At 51.1% G+C, this 24,989-nt stretch overlaps 1 long non-coding RNA gene across 1 annotated transcript; it reads right to left on the bottom strand.

Moving 5' to 3' along the window:
- Positions 1–18,328: 18,328 nt before the first annotated feature.
- On the bottom strand, positions 18,329–24,268 carry LOC138991159 (uncharacterized). The gene is made up of 3 exons (XR_011467124.1): positions 23,905–24,268; positions 23,489–23,736; positions 18,329–23,157 (listed from the first exon to the last, which is right to left on the bottom strand). It is a non-coding gene; the product is annotated as an uncharacterized lncRNA (long non-coding RNA).
- Between the last annotated feature and the right edge of the window lie 721 nt (positions 24,269–24,989).

Genomic DNA, 24,989 nt, shown 5'->3' with positions numbered 1-24,989 from the left:
AGAAGCAACATTTAGAACTGGACATGAAACAATGGACTGATTCCAAATTAGGAAAGGAGTACGTCAAGGCTGTATATTGTCACTCTGCTTATTTAGCTTATATGCAGAGTACATCCTGAGAAATGCCATACCGGATGAAGCACAGGCTGGAATCAAGATTGCCAGAAGAAATATCAATAACCTCAGATATGCAGATGACACCACCCTTTTGGTAGAAAGTGAAGTAAAGAGCCTCTTGATGAAAGTGAAAGAGGAGAATGAAAAAGGTGGCTTAAAACTCAACATTACAAAAACTAAGATCATGGCATCCGGTCCCATCACTTCATGGCAAATAGATGGGGAAACAATGGAAACAGTGACAGACTTTATTTTCTTGGTCTTCAAAATCACTGCCAATGGTGACTGCAGCCATGTAATTCAAAGACGTTTGCTTCTTGGAAGAAAAGCTATGACCAACCTAGACAGCATATTAAAAAGCAGAGATGTTTCTTTGCTGACAAAAGTCCATCTAGTCAAAGCTATGGTTTTTTCAGTAGTCATGTATGGATGTGAGAGTTGAACTATAAAGAAAGCTGAGTGCCGAAGAATTGATGTTTTTGAACTGTGGTGTTGGAGAAGACATTTGAGAGTCCCTTAGACTGCAAGGAGATCAAACAAGTCAATCCTAAAGGAAAGCAGTCCTGAATATTCATTGGAAGGCCTGAGGCTGGAGCTGAAACTCCAATACTTTGGCCACCTGATGTGAAGAACTGACTCCTTGGAAAAGACCCTGATGCTGGGAAAGATTGAAGGTAGAAGAAGTGGATGACAGAGGATGAGATGGTTGGATGGCATCACCAACTCGATGGACATGAGTTTGAGCAAGCTCTGCAACTTGGTGATGGACAGGTAAGCCTGTTGTTCATGGGGTCACAAAGAGTCGGACATGACTGAGCAACTGAACTGAACTGAGCTTATGGGTCAATAATGTTATCTCTTTGAGCCTCAAAGCTCTTATTGTAAAATGGAGCTACTGAGTCCTTGCCTACTCCAAACGTGTAGGGGTCAGTCCAATAAAGCACAGAAGTGTCCATGGTACACAAACTGTAAAATGCTATTCTAGTGCAGGCATTTTAGACTTTTTTGTTCATAGCTGTTCCTGTGGTATTTGGTTCATATCTCTGAATGTTCACCATTGTTTCATGGTTGGCCATGCAGGTCTCTGTTTCTCTCAATAAACTGAATTTTTGATGGCAGCAACAGATTTACGTTCAGAGTAAGTGTGAAATAAAGGTGTAATTATCCACATGAATAATCTCTATTCAGTGAACCCCTACTAGTGCCACACACTTCACCTTCATATTATCTCTATTACCAGAAGAGACTCAGAGAGGTGAGTGCCCTGCCCACAGCCATTCACCAGCGAGTGACCAAAGCAGGATGGGAGCTTTCATCTCCCTGCCTCCAAAACCCGGGATCTGTCACCAACCCCAAGCTATCACCTGATTATCCATCACACAACAAAATATTTCACGAGCACCTGCTATGTTCTAAGTGCTTTATTAGGTGCTGGAGGCATGGAGATGGATAAGGCAGGTGTGCGCTTGTCCACAAAGAAGACAGAACCGATACATTAACAAAGAACTAAGAGAGGCCCACTTGGACATGCTGGGGGTCCTATCCAGGTTGAGAGAGGGAAGGCCTACCTGAGGCAGGGGCTGCAGAGCTGAGCCCTGAGAAATGAAAAGAAGCTGACTTTCAGAAGATCTTGGAGGAAGGGCCAACAAAGAAAACAAGCTGAGGTGTGAATGAGCGGGGAACGTTCTCCAAGCAGCAGGGCAATGAGTTGGTCTGAAGAGTCATGAGAAAGTAAGAGGTGAGGTAGGAAAGGAAGTCTGGATCTGCACCGGAGCAGGACCTCAGAGACTGTGGAGAGGAGCGTGGGGACCTTCAGAGGTTTCCCAGTGGAAGAGTGATGTGATCTGATGTATGTTTCAGAAAAGACATTGGTAGTGGTAGTAGTTTAAATGCAATTGGGGTTTGCCGATACTAATTATAACAATATTTAAAAAACATGTTTAGAAGACAAGCGACAAGGGCAAAAAGAGTAGGGAGTAGGGACGATAGTTCAGCAAATGATTTTCCCAAGTGTTTCCCTGCATCTGAACTTCAGCATAATTAAGCCTCATTTATTTTATATATAACAATCATGGGCTGTAAATGGAAAAAACTAAATAGATTTCCAGAGCTCTGCTGTGAGAGGGATCAGATTTCTTCCCCTTTCTCTACCCACTCCCAAGGAGAGAGGTGGCCCAGCGCCCCAGGGCTGAGGGGATCTGTCTGCTGCTGTCTGGAGCAGGGTTATCTGTTTAGCAGCTTCCCTGGTGGCTCAGATGATAAAGAATCTGCCTGTAAGGCAGGAGACCCAGATCCAGTTTTCTTGCCTGCAGAATCCCATGGACGGAGAAGCCTGGCAGGCTGCAGTCACAGCCTGCAGTCACAAAGTGTCAGACACAACTGAGCAATGGCTTCCCTGGTGGCTCAGACGGTAAAGAATCTGCCTGCCATGCAGGAGACTGCGGGGAGCGAGCTCCGCCCCTGGCAAAGGTCATGAGGAAGGAGGCTTGGCATACGCAAAGGCGGGATCGAGCCTCAGGAGTCTCCCTGGAAATTCTCGAGCAATCTACCCCCAAAACCAGAGTCTGCCTACTTTCTGCTTTGTGCTTTCACCTACACCTCTGACTTTACGGGGGGCTGTCCCCCACTACCTCTCTGAAAAAAGAGTTAGCTTACAGCTCCAGTTAATAATTCCTGGGTGTGACAGTGTTTCAACCTACAAACTCCTTTGGAAGTCCTCTAGCCTGCCTGAATAGGTTTTTCCGGCCACATGTGATTGCTCAGAGCCTCCCAACTGTGAGAGGCATGAGATGTTCTAAACTGTCTAAATACAGATTCCTTTGAGCAGTTAAAAGATTGATTAGAAATTGTATTGGTGAAGGATTTTCACTTGTTGGGCCAATGTTTGCTGCTAAGTCTCCATATCCCTTACCTGCTGTGTCCCTGGCAGTGTGTTGATTAATATAATTGGTGTAAGTAGTAGCTTTAATGTTTGTAACCTGGGACCCTTGAGTTAATTCTTTGTCTTGTTATAGCCCACCACACCTTTGCTCTGTAGGAATGCAACTTTATCTAATGCTTTTGGAGGGTGGCGCCTGACCAATCACCTTTAGAGAAAAATAAGTTTTCTGAAGAAAGGGTCTTAAAATGTTAACAGGCCTCTGGGCCAGAAGATGATGCAAATCACCTAAGCTTTTGCATATGATAAGTTTGCAGGAAGAAAGCCTGGCTTGCTGCCTGACTCTACCCCTTCCCCCATTATCCTCTATGCATAACTTAAGGTATAAAAACTACTTTGGAAAATAAAGTGCGGGCCTTGTTCACCGAAACTTGGTCTCCCCATGTCGTTCTTTCTCTTACCTTCTGGCTGAATTATTCAGCCTCTTTTCTCCACTGAATTTCCTCACTGAGCTATCCTCATTCTATTACTCTTTATATCCTTAATTAACGTTTAATTAAGCAGTTGTTTCCTGATCTTCGCCTACACTGTCTCTCCTTCGAATACCCTGGATCAGCCGGGGCTGGACCCCAGCAGGAGACCCGGGTAGCAGTCTGGAGAATGCTTCTTAGGACCATTCCCTTCTCCTCAGGAGCAAAACTCTTAAGTTCTAGATACAGTTCAGTCTTGGCCAGATTGTGGTCTGGGAGACGCGGTTCTTATTGTACAGCCTTGGTTGTCCTCTGGGAAACAGGCAGACAGCCCAGCCTCATCGCTGCTCTATAGCCATGAATTTGTGAGTAGAAAGACAATCCCACAAAGTAGGAACAACAGAAAGGGGAGACAGAAAGCAGAGGCCTCAGATGTCTACACCACCCCTTCTCCAGTTCAGATGTCTACACTGCCTGTCTTCTGCTCCCCATCCCCTTTACCATGTTCCTAGCCAGTCCTCTCCAAGAAGCAAAAGAAAATTCACGCTGAGGTTTGACAGAAAGCAGCAAAGTTCTGTAAAGCAATTATCCTTCTATTAAAAAGTAAATAAATTTAAATTAAAAAAGAAAAAAGAAGAAGCAAAAGAAAGAAAACTCCAAGAAAGAAAAACTGTAAGAAGCAAAAAAGATCGAATTTGAACATTTCTGGACAACAGAGTAATCTCACCCATGCAAATTACATCGGATTATGCTAATTGTAGTGTAGCTCAGTACACTGTCACATTTCCTCTTCTATTTCCAACTTCAGCTTTTTGTACCCTAGAGGTGTTTGGGGTGAGGGGATCCTGGCAGAACCCCCTGTGCTGGTGCAAAGCTGGCAGAGTTGAGTTTTCCACTCCCAGAACTGCAGATTTCTTCCTTCAGTTCTGCTTCCCTCCACTCTGGCCACAAGGCATCTCCCAAAGGGACGTGGGGAAAGCCTTTGCCCATGCCTACCTCCCCAAAACACCCTTTGTCCTAGTGCCTGGACAGAATATTTATGTACCATATTTAGAGACGATGGGGCAAGTGTGAAGGAGGGAAGGGCTTAAAATAGATTCATGCAAATAGAACTCCTTTATGCTAATGATATGTAAATACAATTGGTTTTCTTTTCTTGGCCCCCTGGAGCCAAGAAAAGTCTTGTCTATGTGCACTGGACCAAAAAGAGGCACAGAGAGTGAGCTAGAGAGCAGGAAAGTAAGAAAGAGAGTGGCCTGAGAACCCTGGCTGACACACCACCCACCCATCCAATCACCCACCGCCGCCCCCACACACACATATCCTACCCACCACCACCACCTCCCTGCCCAGCCTAGACTCTTCTAAGCCCTGGACAAAGGATGCAGACAAGGCTGCCCAGGCCTCCAGGAGGAAGCAGGGCGCTCAGACGGTGGGGGTGGGGGAGTATCACCTGGGCTCTGAGCTTCCAGGACAGGTGCTTCCCCTTCCTCCCTGTGGGGAGTGCCTCTCACTGCCTCCCTCCACCTGTGGAGAGTCTCTCTCTGCTATTGTCTCCTACATTTGCTCGTAAATGACAACACCCCCCCAGCGGCCGCCCAGCATTTGAACCCCTCCTGGCCAGGCAGCTTGCCTGAGGATTAGCTCCTCTTTGGAGAGTCCACAATAGCCCTCCACATCCTTTGTGCCTCTGTTTGCTGCAAATATTGAAGCTCTCTCCTGAAACTCATTACAGGCCGTCAGGACAAAGGCTTTCCACGGGTCTCCAGGACAGAGCCGACACCAGGATGCTCCTCAATACCGTACCTGCTGCCTCACCTGCCACTTCTTCTCCAGTTACCCCTGAAGGGAAATGACCCACGTTCACACCAGCCGTCTCTGCTCCGAGGCGGTGGGCGGGCGGAGGCCATGATGCCCACTTCCAGGCTTGCCCATCCGAGGGGAAGAGCAGGGCTGGGCATTCTTGGGGTGAACAGGGGTCCCAGGCAGTTGGGAGATGGAAGGATCTAGGGCAAGGGAAACGGATGGAGCCAAGGACACAGCAGCAGGGGCACTAAGCGCTCACTTGCCATCAGGCCTCCTTCAGCTCGGCCTGGAACGTTCCTCCCTCCCTCTCCTCAGCCTCACTTTCAGGGGCTGGTTTTACTTATTCCTCTGGTCTCACCCTAGACTTTGCTTCATCACCTCCTCCAGGAAGCCTTCCCTGCTTCCCAAATTTAGGTGTCCTTCCTCAGTGCTCACACTGGGTATTATAGATTCCTGCTCACCCTCTGCTTCCCTCGTCCCTCCGACACCCAGGCCTCTGAGGTCCCCAAGGCAGCTCATCATTGCACCTCACGTAACACAGCCCTTAGAGCGTGGCGAGTGAATACGGCTGAGCAAATGAACGACTGAATGAATTCAATCAGGTGTGGGCTATGCCTGGTCCTGAGTCCTCAGAATTCTGCTTTAGCACCACGAAGGGCCCTGAGGAGGAAAGGACCAAGAATCTCTTGCTGCCTTCTATGGAGACTCCTCTGTTTATTGAAGAGCACGGGACTGAGTCTACCTACCAGGAGACGCTGGGTGAGTCTCTGATCTCAGAGCCTCTGTCCCCTCGTCTGGCAAATGGGAAAAATAACATTGGGAAGGTGAAGCAGGCTGCTAAGTCGATTAAGTCGTGTCTGACTCTGTGCGACCCCATAGACAGCAGCCCACCAGGCTCTGCCATCCCTGGGATTCTCCAGGCAAGCACACTGGAGTGGGTTGCCATTTCCTTCTCCATTGCGTGAAAGTGAAAAGTGAAAGTGAAGTCACTCAGTCCTGTCCAACTTGTAGCGACCCCATGGACTGCAGCCTACCAGGCTCCTCCATCCATGGGATTTTCTAGGCAAGAGTACTGGAGTGGCTTGCCATTGCCTTCTCCGAGGTGAAGCAGGAGGAGGCACCAAACACAGCAACGGAGCTGAGGTGTGAGCATGACCTGGGGGGAGGGAGGGGAATGTGAGACCCTGGCTTGGGGCCGGGGAGGGGCCTGGTGGGGACGCCTCACGAGCGGGAACAAGGGCTCTTCGGGTCGGTGCCCAGAGGTCACTCAGGACTAGGGGCCGGGCTGGAGACGAGGAGCCTGCCCGCAGGTCAGGGGGCAGCACGTGCGTCTCTGGGCCTGGGACTGTCAGGAGGCAACCCTGGAGCCTGAAAGCCAGCCGGCTCTGCGCGTGCGCCAGCCCCTTTGCTCACCCGCTTCCTGTGAGTGAGGGGCCTGGTCAGACAGCAGGGGCTGAGTACCGCCCCTTAGTGGGCAAGTTATTCGTTGCTCTTTGTGAAACAGAGAGGAAACGGTGCCCCCGCACAGGCCTGCTGAGAAGCCTGGATGAGATGACTGTGCAAACACTGAGCCCTGCTCTCAGCACCTCACAAGCACCCCGTAAACACAGTCGCTGTTCCTGCCTGTCCCCGTCTCACCCTCACCTTGTTTCGGGGAGCCCAGAGGTCATCCTCCCGTTTCACAGAAGGCGATCCCAGAGCGGTTCCGGAACTTACGAGAAGTTACCAGTGACTCAGGGAAGGCTGCACGAAGACCTGGGCTGTCCCAGTTTCTACTCCCATTTCCTCATGGTTTGGAACTTGACTCATCTCGCATTACTTCGTGTGTATAAATCCAGCCACCCCGTGGGGCAACAACAGACGTTTCTCCTGTATCTCTTACCCCCTTGGTAGTGCTGAGCTATATAGAAACCTTCGAAAATTAGTGCAATGGCTCACATACTGAGAGATGGACAGCAAAGCAGAAACGATTCCCTAATCCCCTCGGGCTCCTCAGAGAAGCTGACCAAGGGTATCTGGGAGCCCAGACGTCCAGAGGTGGACAGCAATGCCCAGGTGACTCTGGCAGCTGCAGGAAGGTTCCTGACAGGCCTGGCAAGCAGGGCCAGGGGCACTGGTTCTGACACAGGACTGCCAGGCGCAGAGGCAGCCTGGGCTGCTCACTTGCCAACAGGCCTTTAGTCATATGGAAGGAGGCTTCTGTGGAATTGTGACGACATGCTGGAGAGCTGGCGGCTAGTCAGCTCTCTGGCTGTTTCCCTACAGGAGCAGGGGGCAGCTGTCAGGAGACGGGGCCTGCCACCCAGGAGTCTGCCCTCGATGCGGTTGCTTCATGAGGAGAAAGGCTTTCCAGACAGAAGGGACTCTCCCCCCAGCCTTCAGCTTGGGAGGGCTGCCTGGTTCACGCCTTTTCCCCTCTGTGGAGCAAGGGCCAGGCCCACAGGAAACACCAAAACATACCGGAGGGACGACTGCATGAACTGTCCTCAAAAAACAGCAGGATGGAGCCTTTCACAGCCTCTTCCTGGACCATGTCAGGCCCTCAGGAGTCCGGTCCTCTCATCTCACTCCAGACCTTGAAGCTGCCACTGAATCTCCGATTGTTGGGTCAAGAGTCTAATAAGTAAGCCTCTCCAAGCTCTTGGATGGTGATAAGGTGCCCCCTCAGCCTTTTCTGGAATAAGTAATCCTAAAAATATCTTTCATCACTTCCTTGGCTCTCCGCTTGGCCCATCTCCAAGCCCTTCCTCAGATTTCCTGCTTGGACCCAAAGCCGCGCATTCCTCTGCAGGGGAGAGAGCTCTCGTGTGAAGAAGCCTGAGGCAGGGGGTGGGCACCCGGAGGTGAGAGCAATCTTCCGCTTCAAGGGCCCGCAGCCAGGGCGCTGCCTCCCTGCCTGGTCTCTGAAACTCTGCCCATTCAACCAGTCTTATCTTAGCGCCATCAACCCAGCCTCTTTCCCGGAACCCCGGGAGATGACCCCTTCCTGGCAGGGTACAGTGTGATGAGCTCAGGCCCTGGATCTTTCCCTTTACCATCCCTCAGAACTCCTTGAGGGAGCCTATTCAGAACGCAGATTCCCGAGCCCCGTCCTCAGCAGCTTTGATTCCAAGGATCTGGGGTGAGACCCAACCAGCTTCTTTTTAGCAAGCCCCCCAGATGCTGATGGCCCAGGAATACTGCTCATGGACCGTCTCTCCAGGGGACCAAAGGGCGGACTGAGAGATGGGTGGCTCCTACAAGGAGCGCAGACCTGGTCTTGGTGCCCATGCCAGGCATGAGGCAAATGTTGAGGTGGGGGCTGGATAGCAACCAGGACCTTGGAGCTGGTCCTGGTGGTGGAAAGTGAAGCCCTCTTCCAGGTGTCCCCCCACCGGGGCCCAGAGCGTCAGGAAGCCAGCGGAGGCAGGAGCAGGAAGGCCGCAAGAGAAGAACGCTGTGCAGCCTCCACACTGACAGAGGCTTTCCTCCACCCAGGGCAACTAGCGGGCAGAGGCTGGGTGCCTAGCTGATGAAGGGTGCTGGGTGCTGGGTAGGGGATATGGAGCAATGGTCTACCTCCCCCCTCCGAGTGAGTGGCCCCTTAGTGACCTGTGAGCTTGTCCGGTTGTCCCTCCAGTCTCTGCCTCCCTGCCCTTTGCAGTCATTCTGGCCCCTGAAACTGACAGTCCAGCTCAAAGTTCCTGAGCTTCCTGACACCACCCGTCAGGTCCCAACCGCAGAGGAGCAGCAAACACCACGCCCCATCACCCCTTGACCCATCAAACTCAGGACCTCCACCGCAGTCCCAATCCATCCTTGATTCTGTGCAGCTCTGTGCAATCCCATCGCACCCCAGGGGAGCTGCCTGCCTCCCGGGCATCCTGGTTGATTTAGAGTCGAGCTAGGGCAGCCTCCAGGCATTTCTGAGCCCCAATTTCTTCATCTGTAAAGTGGGGCTAATGATCCCCACCTCCAGAGTGCCCTTGAGAAGGCTATGAGTGCTTGATCAGTCAAGCACGGGTACAGTTGACTCAATATCCCTGTCTCAGCTGGCTTGTCCTCTGCACCACGCCCACGTGCTCCCTCTACATACCCAAACCCTGATCATCTCTCTAAGCCCGCAGACTCCAGCCTGCTCCCTGCATCAGGGTCACTTGTCAGTCTTCTCTCATCACCTAGACCCCATGTACCCCAAAAGCAAACTCTACAATTTACCTGTTTGATCCTAGCCTTAAATAATCAGGTTCCAAAGAAGCCAATATCAATAGCTTCAGATATGCAGATGACACCACCCTTATGGCAGAAAGTGAAGAGGAACTAAAGAGCCTCTTGATGAAAGTGAAAGAGGAGAGTGAAAAAGTTGGCTTAAAGCTCAACATTCAGAAAACGAAGATCATGGCATCTGGTCCCATCACCTCATGGCAAATAGATGGGGAAACAGTGGAAAGAGTGACTGACTTTATTTTTTTGGGCTCCAGAATCACTGCAGATGGTGACTGCAGCCACGAAATTAGAAGACGCTTACTCCTTGGAAAAAAAGTTATGACCAACCTAGACAGCATATTAAAGAGCAGAGACATTACTTTGCTGACAAAGGTCCATCTAGTCAAGGCTATGGTTTTTCCAGTGAGATTTGGACTATAAAGAAAGCAGAGCACCAAAGAATTGATGATTTTGAATTGTGGTATTGGAGAAGACTCTTGAGAGTCCCTTGGACTACAAGGATGTGAGATTTGGACTATAAAGAAAGCAGAGCACCAAAGAATTGATGATTTTGAATTGTGGTATTGGAGAAGACTCTTGAGAGTCCCTTGGACTACAAGGAGATGCAACCAGTCCATTCTAAAGGAGATCAGTCCTGGGTGTTCATTGGAGGGTCTGATGTTGAAGCTGAAACTCCAATACTTTGGCCACCTGATGTGAAGAGCTGACTTATTTGAAAAGACTCTGATGCTGGGAGGGATTGGGGGCAGGCTGAGAAGGGGATGACAGAGGATGAGATAGCTGGATGGCATCACCGACTCAATGGACATGGGTTTAGGTGGACTCCGGGAGTTGGTGTTGGATAAGGAGGCCTGGCGTGCTGCGGTTCATGGGGTTGCAAAGAGTCAGACACGACTGAGCAACTGAACTGAACTGAAAGAAGCCAAAAATATCATAAAAGACACATCACACACACCATTCCCAAATCCATCCCTCTCTAGGAACTTGGAAACTAGCTGAGGATTTTCTAGTACCAGCTGGTATGATGGTGGCCCACCATAGAAATTCAGGATTGGGGGCATCCCAGTGATGGCCTGCCAATCAGTGTTCACCAGATCGAACCAGAGTCTCCTGCATTGCAGGCAGATTTTTTCCCAGCTGAGCTACCAGGGAAGCCCTTCAAAATTCCTATTCAAGGGCTTTGGTGAAAGAAAGAGACCCTCCCTGGTCATGCTGGCCACCAGCAGAGACCTTTGTGCTCACATCCAAATGGTGGTATGAGGATCCAGGGCATTTGACTCTTCAGAGCATATAGAATTCTAGAGTTGGAAGCGGTCTTAGGGACCATGTGTTCCCATGTCCCTTCCCACCTCCACTTCACAGAAAGTCCCAAGGTCACCTCAGGAGACAAGGACAGAGCTAAAAAGTCTCGATTTCCTAGCGCTCTGATCTGACTGTGAACTCCACTGGGAGGAATATAGGCTAAAGAGCTACAAAATGTCAAAGCACTCTCACATTTGTATTTCATTTAGTCTCCTCTAACCTTTGAGGTTGGAGAAGGCAATGGCACCCCACTACAGTACTCTTGCCTGGCAAATCCCATGGATGGAGGAGCCTGGTGGGCTACAGTCCATGGGTCGCTAAGAGTCGGGCACGACTGAGCGACTTCACTTTCACTTTTAACTTTCATGCACTGGAGAAGGAAATGGCAACCCATTCCAGTGTTCTTGCTTGGAGAACCCCAGGGACGGGGGAGCCTGGTGGGCTGACGTCTATGGGGTCGCACAGAGTCGGACACGACTGACGCGACTTAGCAGCAGCAGCAGCAGTAGCAACCTTTGAGGTAGAGCTTCCCAGGTGGTGCTAGTGGTAAAGAACCCACCTGCCAATGCAGGAGACATGAGAGATACCGATTCAATCCCAGAGTGGGGAAGACCCCCTGGAGGAGGGCATGGTAACACACCCCAGTATTCTTGGCCTGGAGAATCCTATGGACAGGGGAGCCTGGTGGGCTACAGTACATGCGGTTCCAAAGAGTCAGACACATCTGAAGTGACTTAGTACGCAGGCATGCAACCTGTGAGGTAGGTATAATTAGTAGCATTCTAATTTTAATATTGGGGAGTGAGGCTCAGAGGGGTTAGGGTACCTGCCTGAGGTCACACAGCTGACACGTCTGGAGCTCTGGCCTCGGAGCCTGTCACACCAAGCTCTGTTAGAGACCCGAGCTCTCTGTGTCTCACTGGGCTTAAGGGAAAAGGGCCCTTGGCCTCCTAAGTGGGAGTGGGAGAGTGGCCACTGTAGGCGGTGGGAGGAAACCTCACTCCTTGAATTTTTAACCTTCACAATATCTCGAGAAGACTGTTCCCAAAGTTATACAACCACTGTAAACCAGTGGTAGCTCTTGGAACCAGGCAACGTGGAGATCTGCTGTTCTTGGCTGGTTTCTGTAGCCTTCCACCTGTGCATAAAAGTCCCACGGTGGGGACAGCTTCTGTGACCCAGAACCACTGACTCACTCACTCACTTACTCAACAAACAACTACTGAGCACCAACCACAGACCAGGCAGGGTGCTAGGCACTGAGGCTGCTCGAGCGACAAGGACAGTCAGCAGAGCCAGAGGGACCGGGCTGCAAGTGGGGCTAGGGTCCTCCCTGGCCTTCACCTCTTGGCCACTAACCTGCATGACCTGTATTCTAGTTGGGGGGTTGGGGCGGGCGGGGAATAGACACATCAACTAGGACTTGAACATTCACCCTGGTAGGTGCTCTGATAAGGCTCACAGGGGCTCAGGCAGCCCAGGGAGGGGCACCTGGTCCAGGCTAGGGGACGACAGGTGGAGCAAGTGGGCTGAGTTCAGCAGTATGTACAGAGGTAAGTCTAGCAAGAGAGAAGAAATGCCGCTCCAGGAAGCAGGTGTAGACAGCGTGAGCAAAGGTGTGTACGCTGTTTGTGCATGCTTAGAGAAAGATCTGGAAGGGTGTACCCTCAGGTGCTAGGCTGGCTATCTCAGAAAATTAGATTATGGAAGCTTTTGCTTTCTTATTTGCACATTATTTCACTTGAAATGTTTACAACGAGCTGGAATTATTTTCATTAGCAGAAAAAAGAACACACAAGGCGAGAATGTTTTGTGTATGATAGAAGTGAAAAAGCACAACGTTTGACGAGTGTAAAACTGAAGGAGAAAATGCAAGGAGCTGTCAAAAGTCCCCAGGGCCTGGAGCAGTAGAGGGTTGACTCTAGCCTGCAGGCAGCAGCTGGAGCGCTCAGTCGTTGGGCAAGTCCTTTCCTGGGGAGGCTCAGGGCAGCTGGAGCCGATGTCTTCCAGCTAGAGTTCCTTGTGGCTCCGGTGCCCCCCAGTTAAAGCTCCCACTTTCCTTTAGGCGGGGAACCGTGCTGAGGTCAGGCAGAGAAGTGATTCCACTGGCAGCATCAGGGGGTTCTAGGCTCCTATTGGGTATTTCTCTTGGCCTCTGTCTCTGTTCCACTACCTCACTCCCAGGCCTGCAACTGGGCTAGACCAGTGAAGGACAAAATGCCTGAAGCTCTTTAAACAAGGTCGTTTACAAAAAAAATATTTTGATCTTATTGACCTTTCGAAGAGATTTTCTATAGACGTCATTTTTTTTTTTTTAACAACCTCAGTATTAGTAGGCTCTTTCCCTATTTGTCCTTAGCCAGAGAAGGAGGAAGTAACTTGCAAGCTATAACTCAGGTGTATCAAACACACACACGCTTACAGTTTGTTCATCCATTCAGCAGAATCTATACGAAGAGACTGCAATGAGTCCAATCCAATCCAATCTCCTTCACTCGTATTTGGAATTGTATTTTAGAGTTGGACACTGCTCATCCTCTTCCTAAAGCTTCTGTCTTCCCCCCACCCGACTACAAATGCTAGGATCAGGTTAGAGCCCAAAAATGTAACGCAGGTTTGTTGGTGGTGCATATTTTTCTCAGCAGAGATTTCAGATCAATTTGGTATTATTGGTTCCACTGTTTAAAAAGCTCAGAAAGTGGAGAGTGCCTGGGAACAAACCAGGGGTATGAGTTTGGTGTGCCTTACCCATGCCCTCCTTCCACTGAGAACTGTGAAGAGTCTCCCAAGAAAAGAACGGGAGAAGTCAGCTTTCAGAGGAGGAGCTTGGTTCAGAGCCAATCCCCAGTCTGATCACTTCTCTTTTGGTTAGAACTAGGTGGATCCGCTCTCTCTCCCCTCAGGGAGGTGTGCATTCAGAGCCTCAGCAGATAAGGAACCCTCCAGAAGACAGGGACATGTCTCATTCAGTGATACCGCTGGTGACAGAGATGACAGGTGTCAGTATCAGGGTGGAAATGACACAGGAGACGGAGGGACATTTCAGAGAATTTTTCATTTTAAAAGTGATGATGTGAAAGATCATCAGTTACCAACCAAAATCGCATCGTTTGTGCCAGGAGACAAAACACATATTTGGGAGCCTAGGGAGGGAAGAAGGTGGGGTTAGGGCTATGGTAGGGCCTCCCTTACCTAGCTGAGTATTTAAATAGTCTACAGAATACTCATGACCAGGTCCCCGGAAACACAGTGAGTCGGAATATCTAGGGACAAAGCCTAAGAATTTTTTGAACCCTCCAGGTGTTTAAAGTATAGACCAGTTGGGGAAACCTAACTGTGATTAAGATGAGGATGGAGGCTGGGGCAAAGAACCACTGTGCTAGGGCGGGAGAGGGCAGGGAGCCCAGCTCTGAGAAGGGAAGACCTGGAGAGAAGGAGTCCTGTGCCCATTCTGAGGTGGCCTCCTGATGCTGAGAGCTTGTCCGGAACTAACCCGGACTCATTGTTCCAGAAAGAAGCGTCCCCAGCTCATTCGCTCTGCCCAGAAGCAGAGGCTCTGGCGGGGAGAGGTGGGGATGGGAGCGGGGTTTGCAGATCGGGCTCCAGCCCACTCAGCGCCCTCTCCCATAACCAATGTCCTGCTGAAAGAGACAACTTGGTTTCCCTTCGGGGGCCAGCAGAATGCACTCAGAGTGATTTTCCGGGTCCCTCAGATCCCGTTTCCCAGCAGTGCCTAAAATGCCTTTGCACAAGTCTCATCTCCAGGGCCTGCTGGTGGGCTGGGGGAGTCAGAGAACCCCCCAGGCGAGGGGGAAACCTGCCAGATCCTAGAGCCTTGCAGAGACCCCGCAGGGGGTTAGCGGGGGATGGGAAGGGTGGGACCCAGACCCGGTGGGTAGTGGGATGCCTCACGCACATGCACTTGTGAGGAGATGGTCCTTGAGCGACACTTCTGAAACTGTTTGGGTCCCCACAGTCCGCTTGCCTAGTTTGTTTTTTTTTTCCTGAGTCTTCCGGCAGCCACCTTTGGATCTCAGTATGTTTCAACCTTTATTTATGATGATTGTTTTTGTGCGTCATCTCTGGATGGTGACCCATCTCCCCCCAGGGGAGGACGTGGAACTGGCCCCCCAGACAGAGCATTCCGCCCCTCCTCCGTCTCCTGCACAGCATTGCCTGCGTGTCATCACAGAGTTGAGCCTCCTGTGCTGTACCTGTGACTGATTCCAGGAATGACTAAAAATCCATGACGTCAGAGCACAGCAGCTCAGTGGGGGCCGCGGGGCTGCCTGTCCTTAGGGAGCCTCGGTGGGAGTCAGAGAGGCCCAGAACCGGGAGTCTGTCGGCCACGTTGGGAGATAAAAGAGGGGACAAGTCAATACCGATAGAGGCAGCACCTCGGTGGAAGGTGGTCCAGTTACAGTGTAACCAGACTATCAGCTATCTAGTGTAAATGACTGGTTATCAGATCCTCCTGGTGGGGGTTAGGGAGGAGGGGAGGGTGAGAAGGCAGGATCCTCAGTGCCAGAGTGGGGAAAGGATATAAGGCTTGGGGGACCCCGAAAGGCCAGCTCAGTTCACAGCAGCAGGAGTAGGCTGGGGGTTCAGAAGTCTTGCCAGCCTCCCCGCACCCACTCACAGCTCTCTGGAGCCAGTGGGAGCAGCCCTGTTTACCTTTAGCTGGTCAAGGACACCCAGAATGGGCACTGAGATGTCGCGCATGCCTTTGTAAACACAGTGTCCCAGCTTGTAACGAAGATTAGATTTGGGGACGTGTTTCCTGCTGGTTTAAAAAAAGTCTGACTTTATATAAAACAGACTCTTTTCCAAAGAATGCAGGATCCACTATGTGAAGGGAAAGAAGCCCTCCCAAGAAATCCAATTGTATGGTTTCATTTGTGTGAATAAAGTTACAGAAAGGCCAAACTAATCTACGGGAGAAAGAAATCAGAAGAGGTTTTTTTTTTGGGGGGGGTGGGACTTCTTAGGAAGGGGTCTGAGGGGACTTTCTGAAGTCATCACCGTGTTCTGTAGCTTGATGGGGGTTGAGTTGCACAGGTGTATGCGCTTGTCAGAACTCATCCCTGGCACACGAGATCTGTGTGTTTCATTGTGTGTAAACCTTATCACACACACACAAAAAATAACTGCAACAAATATTGACCTCTTGTTCATGATATGATGCTGACGTACTGGCCTAAATGGGTACTGATGTCCGCACCTCACTTTTTAAAATTCTGTGTTATATTAACCCATAGTGGATTTCCAATATTGTGTTAGTTTCAAGTGTGCAGCTTCAGATTCTTTTCTGTTATAGGTTATTACAAGATTTATAATATAGCTCCCTGTGCTATACAGGGTGCATCTATTAATCCCAAACTCCTAATTTATCCCTCCCCCTCCCCTTCCCCCTTCACTAATCATATATTTGTTTTCTCTGTTTGTGAGTCTGTTTTGTAATAGAGTTGTATTATGTTTTTTAAGATTCTACATACAGTGTTTGTCTTTCTATGTGTGACTTATTTCTCTTAGTATGTTAATCTCTAGGTCCATCCGTGTTACTGCAAGTGTCAATATTTCATTCTTTTTAATGACTGAGTGATGTTTCATTATATATATCATATGTATGATGCATATACATATATCACACCTTCTCTACTCTTTGTCTGTCGATGGACACTTAGGTTGCTTCCATGTCTTGGTTATTATGAACAGTGCTGCTCTGAACATTGGGGTGAATGTATCTTTTCGAATTTGAATTTTTATCTTTTTCAGATATTTGCTCAGGAGTGGGATTACTGTCTCGTATGGTAACTCTATTTTTCGTTTTTAAAGGAAACTTCAGACTGTTTTCCATAGCTGTTGTACCAATTTCTATTCCCACCCACAGTGTAGGAGTGTTCCCTTTTCTGCACACTATCTCCAGCATCTATTATTTGTAGATTTTTTGATGGTGGTAGCTCTGACCGGTGTGAGCTGATTGTAGTTTCAATTTGCATGTATCTAATAATTAGCATTTTTTTCAGGGCCTGCTCCTCACTTTAAAATGCATCCAGAAATTAGATGGATAGAGGGATGGATAATGGGACATGTGATAAAGCACATACAGCAAATGTTAACGGTAGAATCTAGGTGGTGGGTATAAGGTGTTCAATGGAGAAGTGTTTCGGCCTTTCTGTATGTTTAAAATATTTCTTAATAAAATGTGGAAATAAAAATAATTAGAGTATCCAGGAATCATCCTACCTCCTTAGGACTTTCTGAGCCCCTCTCACAGGTCTCGGTCGGTTTGGCTCGGTAGAGCCTGGCTAAGTGAGTGGAGAGCCCAGCACCCCTTCTCTAGCCTGCCTCACCCCTTTCCCACTTGTTCTGCCTGCTGAATTCACATGCCCAGGCCGATCTGATGACGACTCCCAATGTCCCTGGCCTCCTGAATACAGGGAAATGTTCCTTCTCACAGACTCCTCACCATTTCCCTGTTCTAAGGACCAAAGAGTCTTCTTTTTTGAAAACTTTCTGTCCAGCAGTCAAGCAGTGCCCCACTGCAGTATTCCAAGCCCCAGATTTCCTCCCTCTCCCATTTCCAGGTACAGAAATAAGCAAGGGGGAGAGTCCTGTGCACCTCTTTACTTTGTTCCTTTATTGCTTCTCCTTCTGCCTGGGCTCAAGGTGTTCGCCAGTAGGGACTGCACATCTTATTCATCTGGTTGCCTCTGGGCAAGTCCAACTGAAGTGTCTCCCTCGCCCCAACAATCAGAGAGATAAACATTTCTTCCACATTTACAGAGACTCTCAAGCTTCCTTCAGAAGATTCCACACTGCCCAGTCTCTGATCTAATACCCTCACTCCAGGAAGTTCTCCTTTGTGTCTAACTTAAATCCTGTGTGCTGCTTTACTAAAGAAGCCAGCGGGGCCTGAACCTGGGGTCTGTGGTTCTAGACATGTGGGTGTGCTCATGTTGGGTGCTCAGGACTGTTTGTGTAATTGGTGGGGCAGCAAAATCAGGAGCACCTGGGGTCAAGCCAACCTTTCTTCTCCACTGGCCTTTATCCTGCACTCCGCCCAAGTACCTGGTGTGGCTGAGCCACTGGAGGTGAAAGAGCAATCTCTGCCCCCTCCCCCCAAGTCTCCCTAGGCTGAGGACTCTCTCAGTTAACACTTTCCAGGAGCAGCCTAGTGGGGTTCACCCCATTGGGACATCTCTCCCCGCTGCCCAGGCCCTACCTTCCCCATATAAGCCTGCAGACCTGTTTGCCTTGCAGTCTTGGAGTAAGGGCAGGAATTGGATGGCGACAGGATGTGAGGGAAAAACAACAAGCCCTTTATTTGGTCTGGGAATTTCAGGGAAGTCCTGGGGCTTCACAGTGTTCACCAGTAGGGACTGTACATCCCATTCAACTGTTTGTCTCTAGACAAGTCCGGTTTAAGTGTCTCCCTTGCCCCTACCCTCACATCAAGGAAGTCCTTCCCTTTTCAGAAGAAATGCAGGCCTGGTACTTCCTTAGCATAAATCAAAACATACCATTTTTTTCAGCCTGGCAGGGTGGAGACATAAGAGCACAAAGCTAGAAAGTCGGGAACCCTTTCTAGCTGGTCTAGAGGTCTGATGCAAGCTTGGGCATTTCCCAGGCGTGGGTAACTCATCCTTGGTTTCCACATATGCAAAACAGTGATGAATAGCCCCTGTCCCTGCCACAGGGCTGTGGCCAACAATTAGATGAGATGGTGCGTGTGGAAAGCACCCTATAAATTGTAAGCACTCTATAAATATAAAGCACCATTTTTCCTTAACCTTAGTTAGTAACACAACTCCGTTTTTCATCTACTTGCTAATCCCAGGGAGACCCTAGCAGACTAGAAACTACCAATCCATGGGGTTCTTTCCCAACCCTAAGACCCCCAGCCCTTCCCATATCTTCTCATTCTAAGCAGAAGACAGAGGTGAACTAAGCAGGAGGGTAGAGCCCTCATCCAGGAAGGCTCACCTTAACCGGGGGCATCAACTATAAAGATTTTGCTGTTGGAGACAGAGAACAGACTTCCGGTTGCCAAGGAGTCAGGGTCAGGGAAGGAAGGATTGGGAGTTTGAGATTAGCAAATACAAGCTACTTTATATAAAATTGATAAACAACAAGTTCTTACTGTATAGCACAGAGAATTACATTCAGTATCTTGCAATAAACCATAATGGAAAAAAAATGAAAAATGTATATATATATACAGAGAGAGAGAGATAGAACTGAATCACTTTGCTGTATCAGCAGAAATTAACACAACATTATAAATCAATAATTCAATAAAATCTTTTTTAAAAAAGAGAGAAAGGGAAAGGAGGAAAAAAATGATTCTGCTGTTGGGAAGCACAGGGCTGGGAGTCCCAGCTGACCCAAATTGGGATCCAGAGACTGGGTGTATCCGATAAGCCGGTGAATCAGAGGTCCTCCAGACCTCTATTTACAGGAGAGGAAGAGTTCCTGTGGTCAAGTCTCCGGGGCAGAGGAGGAGAACCCAGGAAATGGGCGTCTACGTTCTCTCTCCTGAGCCAAGCCGTGGTGACTACAAGCAAAAGCTGAAGGGCAGTGTTTTCATCATACTCGGGGCCCACGTGTGGGTTAAAGACCAAACTACAATGAATGGAGAGGACCCCACACAGTGGACTGCAGAATAAAGTCGCTCTTTCTTCCTACAGCAGTCTCAAGACTACTGGAGCCCTCGGCTTCATAAGGTCATTCACGAGGTCAGAGCCTTTCCATCTGTTGTTTCCCGTTTGCCAGGCCACTGTCGTTGTGCACGGTTGATGCTGGGTCACCAGCATGGCTGGAGGAGGAAAGAGCGTGGAGACTTCCCCAGCATCTCAAGGCCCAGACCTGGAAGGAGCTCCTCTGGCTCTGCGTTGCATTAGTGCGCACTCAGTCACACAGTCAGGGAGGCTGGAAAATGGACTCTAGCGTGCCATCACGTGCCCACAGCAATGCTGTTGCTGGTGGTAGAGAGCTAGCAGTCTGTGCCATGGCTTCGCTGGGGTTGGGTCACCACAGTGCCAGACAGCCTGGAGGGAAGCACCTACCGTGCTCCTGTGGGACGCACAGAGTGCTGCTGGTCACAGGGCACAGTGAGACACTGGACCTCGAGGGCGGGAGCCCCAGGAGGCAGCAGAGCAGAACTCTCCAGAGAGGCCCTCTCTCCACGGCCAGTGTGCAATGCAGAGCAAGAATGAGCTAAGAGCAGAAAAACCTACCCAGGGATGCCCAGGGACTCCCAAGCCTGCCCACAGGAACCTCAGCCCTGGAGGGGAAGTGGGTCTTCAGTCAGAGGGATGGGGCACAAGCTGGCAAAATGGGGGTCAGTTGTGACCCTCGACTGGGTCTCGTCAGCTGCTGGGACGTGGCTGCAAATGACACACCTTCTGGAAAGCTTGGACCCTCACAGAGCAAGGCTGAAACCACAATGAACGATGGTCCTCCTATAATCGTCCCGAGGCAGGACCCAGTATGGGCTCTCAGTCCGTAGGTAAGCACTGGTATTAATAAGCTCAGGACATTTTGGTCTGTGAAGGACACAATAGAAGCAAAACACCCAAATCCTATGATCCAGGAAGGGAGTCCCTTGTAAACCATTAAAGCCAAATCCCTAAGAGCACATGATCCAGTGTCTGGTTGCGGTTATCACCTGAGAGAGCTGCAGGAGTCTGAACGCGGTCGGAGCAAACAGGCTGGCTGCACAGGGGACAGGTGGCTTGAGCTGAAGGACGTGGAGAGCTGAGAAGGAAGGAGAGCATTTCAAGCTGGGCGGGGACAGGCGAGAAGAGAAAGGACCAGTGGGTGGGGTGGGCCCTCTGGAAATCGCCAGATCTTGTGATAAATGTTTTTCCTGAATTGTTGCTGTTGTTCAGTTGCTTAGGCATATCTGAGCTGACTCTACAACCTCATAAACGGCAGCACGCCAGGCTTCTCTGTCCTTCACTATCTCCCTGAGTTTGCTCAAACTCACGTCCATTGAGTTGGTGATGCCATCCAACCATCTCATCCTCTGTTGTCCCCTGCTCCTCCCGCCATCAATCTTTCCCAGCATCAGGGTCTTTTTCAATGAGTCGGCTCTTCACATCAGGTGGCCAAAGTATTGGAGTTTTAGCTTCAGCATCAGTCCTTCCAGTGAATATTCAGGGCTGATTTCCTTGAGAATGGACTGGTTGGACCTCCTTGCTGCCCAAGGGCTTCATGAGTTACCTTGTTCAATCTTTCCGGTATCACTCTGCGGTAGGTGCTGCTATCGCTCTCACCTTGGAGATGAGGAAGCCAGGAGATCAGAGAGGCTCAGCAGCTTGCCCCAGTCACACAGCTTGCTCCCCGGGACATGCTGGCAGCAGGGTCTGCTCTCAGCCTCCTGGCAGGGCCAGCAGCGGCATCAGAACTTCCCAGGCAGACTTGCCACTGCCCTTGGCAAACAGCCCCAGGGTCACACTGAAGGCTGGCGAGCGCCCCTTCTCCCAGCTCCCTGCTCGACAGAGCAGTCCGGGGCCTGCCCGCAAGCCTGGCGCCCTGCCTGCCTCTGAAGATGTCCTCAGTGGGAATCACAGCCAACGAATGTACCAGCAGGATGAGACGAGCTAAACGCTCAAGCAGTTCCCAGGGAACAATGCGGCTCTGTGAGCAGCCCGGGCCAGAGCTCAGCCCTGGACAGCTGACAGGAACTAGCCCCAGCGACCAAGTTGTCCTGGGGACTCCTCCAAAGCCGTCCGTGCTGTGGCCTGCTCCCTGCACTCTGGAGTTAGGACATGTGCTTCTTGAGCCTTGGACCTCAGAGCCTCACGGCCAGCCTCCGTCATTCCCGTCTCTGCCTGCTGTGCTGGGAGACCCAGAGAAACAGCCCCAGCCGAGGTCCCAGCACACTAGCCTAGGCCCCCTCCTGCACCATCCGTCCCTCTGGGACCACATTCTCCCACATTCTCAGGGAATTCCATGCATATCTTACGCCCCAACCCCCAGACTCCCAGAGGGATGGTGTTCAGGCTGCTCAGGACTGAGGAGCTCCGAGCATGTCCCGGGCTGAAGCCTTGAGCCGGCCCAGCCCCCTACCAAGAGTGGACAACCTCTTCTCTGGGGCTGAAAACCTACCCCAGCATGCTCCCTCCTCTGCCTGAGCCTGTGATGGCTGGTTCTGGGCAAGGAGAGGGCAGAATCAGGATGCTAGGTGACCTGACCCTGGAGGGCTGAGAAAACACAGCAAGGAAGGCTTATTTGGGGAATAACTTTCTGGACTTATCGCCCAAACACAGCCCCTGGGGGAAAACTCGGGGAGACACCTTCCCCTCCACCATCCCTCTCTCCAGCATGAACTGAGGGGAGTCCCAGCTGCAAGGCTCTGTTCTTGCAAGGGCTGCCCACGCCTCGTGCAGGTTCAGCTCTCGAGAGTCGGGCATATTCCTCAGATAGGAGGGCACCAGGACCCAGAGGGTGAGGGGACCCACCCTAGCCCACCAGCCCACAGGCTGCAGGGTGAGGCAAAGACCACAGGCAGAAAGTAACTGGGGAGTTTGTGAGGTGGGAGGGCGGGCAAAAGTAGGGGTGTATACATGCCCTGAGCCCCACTCTGTTTTAGAAAAGCAACTTGTTCAGTGCCCACATCGTGCACACGCACACCGACATTCACGCTCACACCCTCTCTGCTTGGCACCTCCCAGAGGTAGGAGGGGAAGGGGGTAGGGGCTCCAAGGCCCAGGTGTGACAATTGCCCTGATGTTTTGTTGCAGCAACTCGGGAAGAGAGCCTTCTTGAACCCAGTCTGCCACTTGGCTGCATCCCTGGGAGGCCAGGAGGGCAAGGCCTGCAAGTGGGAGCCCAACACTCCTGACTCCTGAGACGAGGGAGCAGGGTCATTGAGGTGCAGGGTGGCAAAGGGTGTCACTGGCTGGGGTGGGGCCAAAGGGCTGAGGGTAGCAGGTATTGGAGAGGTAATGGGTATGCGCGAAAGGCGAGGGGTCATGCCCCAAGGGAAGGAACTTGCCTTACAAGAGCATTTCCTTTTTGTCACGTATCCCCTTTTACAGGTGAACAAACTGAGCCTCAAAAATGAACAAACTGGACCAAGATCACATGACCAGCAAACCCAGAGCCAGAATCTCAGCCTGAAGTCTTTGTTCTTCCCAGTACATCCTGATGCCTCTCACGTACCTGTGACATAGTCACTGACTTCAAAGAGCTACTGGGGAGACAGTAACTAGAAGACCTAGACCACCTCACCTTTGGCCAATTGGGGTTCAGAGAGCACAGCTGTCAGCACTCAGAGAGAGGCCTGTGTGGTCAGCGGTGATGGGAAGGAAGAGCTGGGAGGACAGGACTGGCTGGTGAGTGATAGGTACCTTCTGGTTTTATTCTTTCCTGGAAAATGTGGGATAAGAAAGGGGAGATGTGGAGACCTCATTTTCAATTTCTTTGCAATGTCAAGCCCCTCTTGTGATCAAATTGTCTCGCTGCCCAAGCTAGACCCTGGAGGTAGGGCGAGACCCTGGAGCCAAGTTTGCCAGTGCCTTGTTTCTCCAGCTATCTCAGTTCTCCTAGAATTGGGAGGGGGTCTGGGTCCTCTTATACCCCAGCCTCTATACTCCTCTTGGAGGCAACCCCTATACCAGGCTAATACACGCTTGGCTTAAGGCCCCAAAGCCAGAATTGTGGTCAATGTGACTAGACTTGGAACTCACCCTCGCCTCACCTCCAGCCTCATTCGCTGGGTTCCCAGGGCAGTGGGAAGTGCCTTGAACACCCTCACCCAGCCCGCCAAGGTCTGGCCCTGAGCAGAATCTTCTCTGTCTGGCAGCTGCAGGACTAGCACACCAGGGCTCCCAGGCCCGACGCTGTGGACCTGCTTGTCCCAAACCTCACGGCCAAGTGTCCAGGCCCCACGAGCAGGGAAGTCCTCTGCAGGCAGCACTCTGGATACCCGGTGTCTCTGGAGAGCCCCTGGGTGACACGGACAAGGGAGAGAGGGTCACAAAGCCACCTCCCAACCCCTTTGTGGAGAGAGGTCAGGCTGGAGGGCCAGGTTGGGGTCCTGGGTCGCGCCCAGCCTGGGCTCTGAAACGGCCTCACTGGGTGACCTTGGGCAGGTCCCTCCCATCTCTCTCTCACCTGTAAACTGAGACTTCTTCTTCCGCTCCTCATCCGAGGGTTCAGCAACATTCCCCTTCCTCTGGTCCCAGATGCTAGGGGGTCTTGGCCAGCGCTGATCCGACTCTCTCCAGACGGATCCTGTCCTCACTCTACAGCCTTCAGAGCCCCCCTTAGCTTCCTTCCGACATACTGCCCGCCAGCCCTGTGGCTGTGTGTGCTCTCGGAAGCCTCCCTCTGCCTGCTCTTCAGGATCACGGCCTCACGGGGCCTGGCAGTCTTCAGTCTTGGTCGCCAGTACATAGCACAGTGCCAGGCACACGGCAGAAGCTCCGGTTCCCTGAGTTAAGACTGGACACAGCTTGGCGTCCCCAGCGTTCGCCTTGCCTCCCCTGTCCCCTCACCCGTCTCAGATCCTCACCGCTCTGTGCTCTGGCTTCCCTGAGGAGAGAGGTGCAAGCTGGCTTCTCTGTGGGTACCCCTGCAGCCCTGCCAGCTCCCGGGAACTCTGGAAACTGGTACCTGCAGGGCCAGGTCAGATCCTGCCACCGCAGGGCAAGGTGCTGAAGATTTTTCTGACTCCAGCCTTGAGGTGTTTGCTTAAGTTGCTGGGCTGCTCTGCCCAAAACATGATCCTGCCTGCACGCTTGGCCCAGGCCCCACGCAGGGCACAGGTACAAGAAGCCAGCAGGTGCTGATAAGGCTAGAGGTGGCAGGATTCGTCTCCTTCTTGAGGAGTTTACTAGTGTGGAAACTAGCTGCTCCTTAGCTGGACCAGCTCCAAGGTGACATCGTTAGAAGGGTACTTTGTGACTACTTTGGCTTTACCTGCATAACTCAGTAAATCCCCCAAATCTGTTTGGTATGAGCATATGTGTGTCTATACACACACCGCTCTAAGATCTGCTGAAGAATAGGGTGGAGCTCTGGTCAGATGGAAACTCAGGGATAGGCTTTAAAGGGAGAACCTGGGATGGAGTCGGGGGTCAGAGGTTTGGAGACACGCTGGGACCCCTCCTCTATAAAAACAGTGCTTCCAGGACAGTCCCTGTCCCCCTTCCTCCTGGGAGTGGCCACCTGGGGTTTAAACCTCAAGTCCCAGGTTC

Source organism: Bos mutus, chromosome 16, assembly GCF_027580195.1.
Source record: "Bos mutus isolate GX-2022 chromosome 16, NWIPB_WYAK_1.1, whole genome shotgun sequence".
In the NCBI taxonomy this organism is placed as follows: Eukaryota; Metazoa; Chordata; class Mammalia; order Artiodactyla; family Bovidae; genus Bos; species Bos mutus.
The sequence above is the reverse complement of the archived record's forward strand: the minus strand, read 5'-3'. Positions and strand labels throughout refer to the sequence as shown.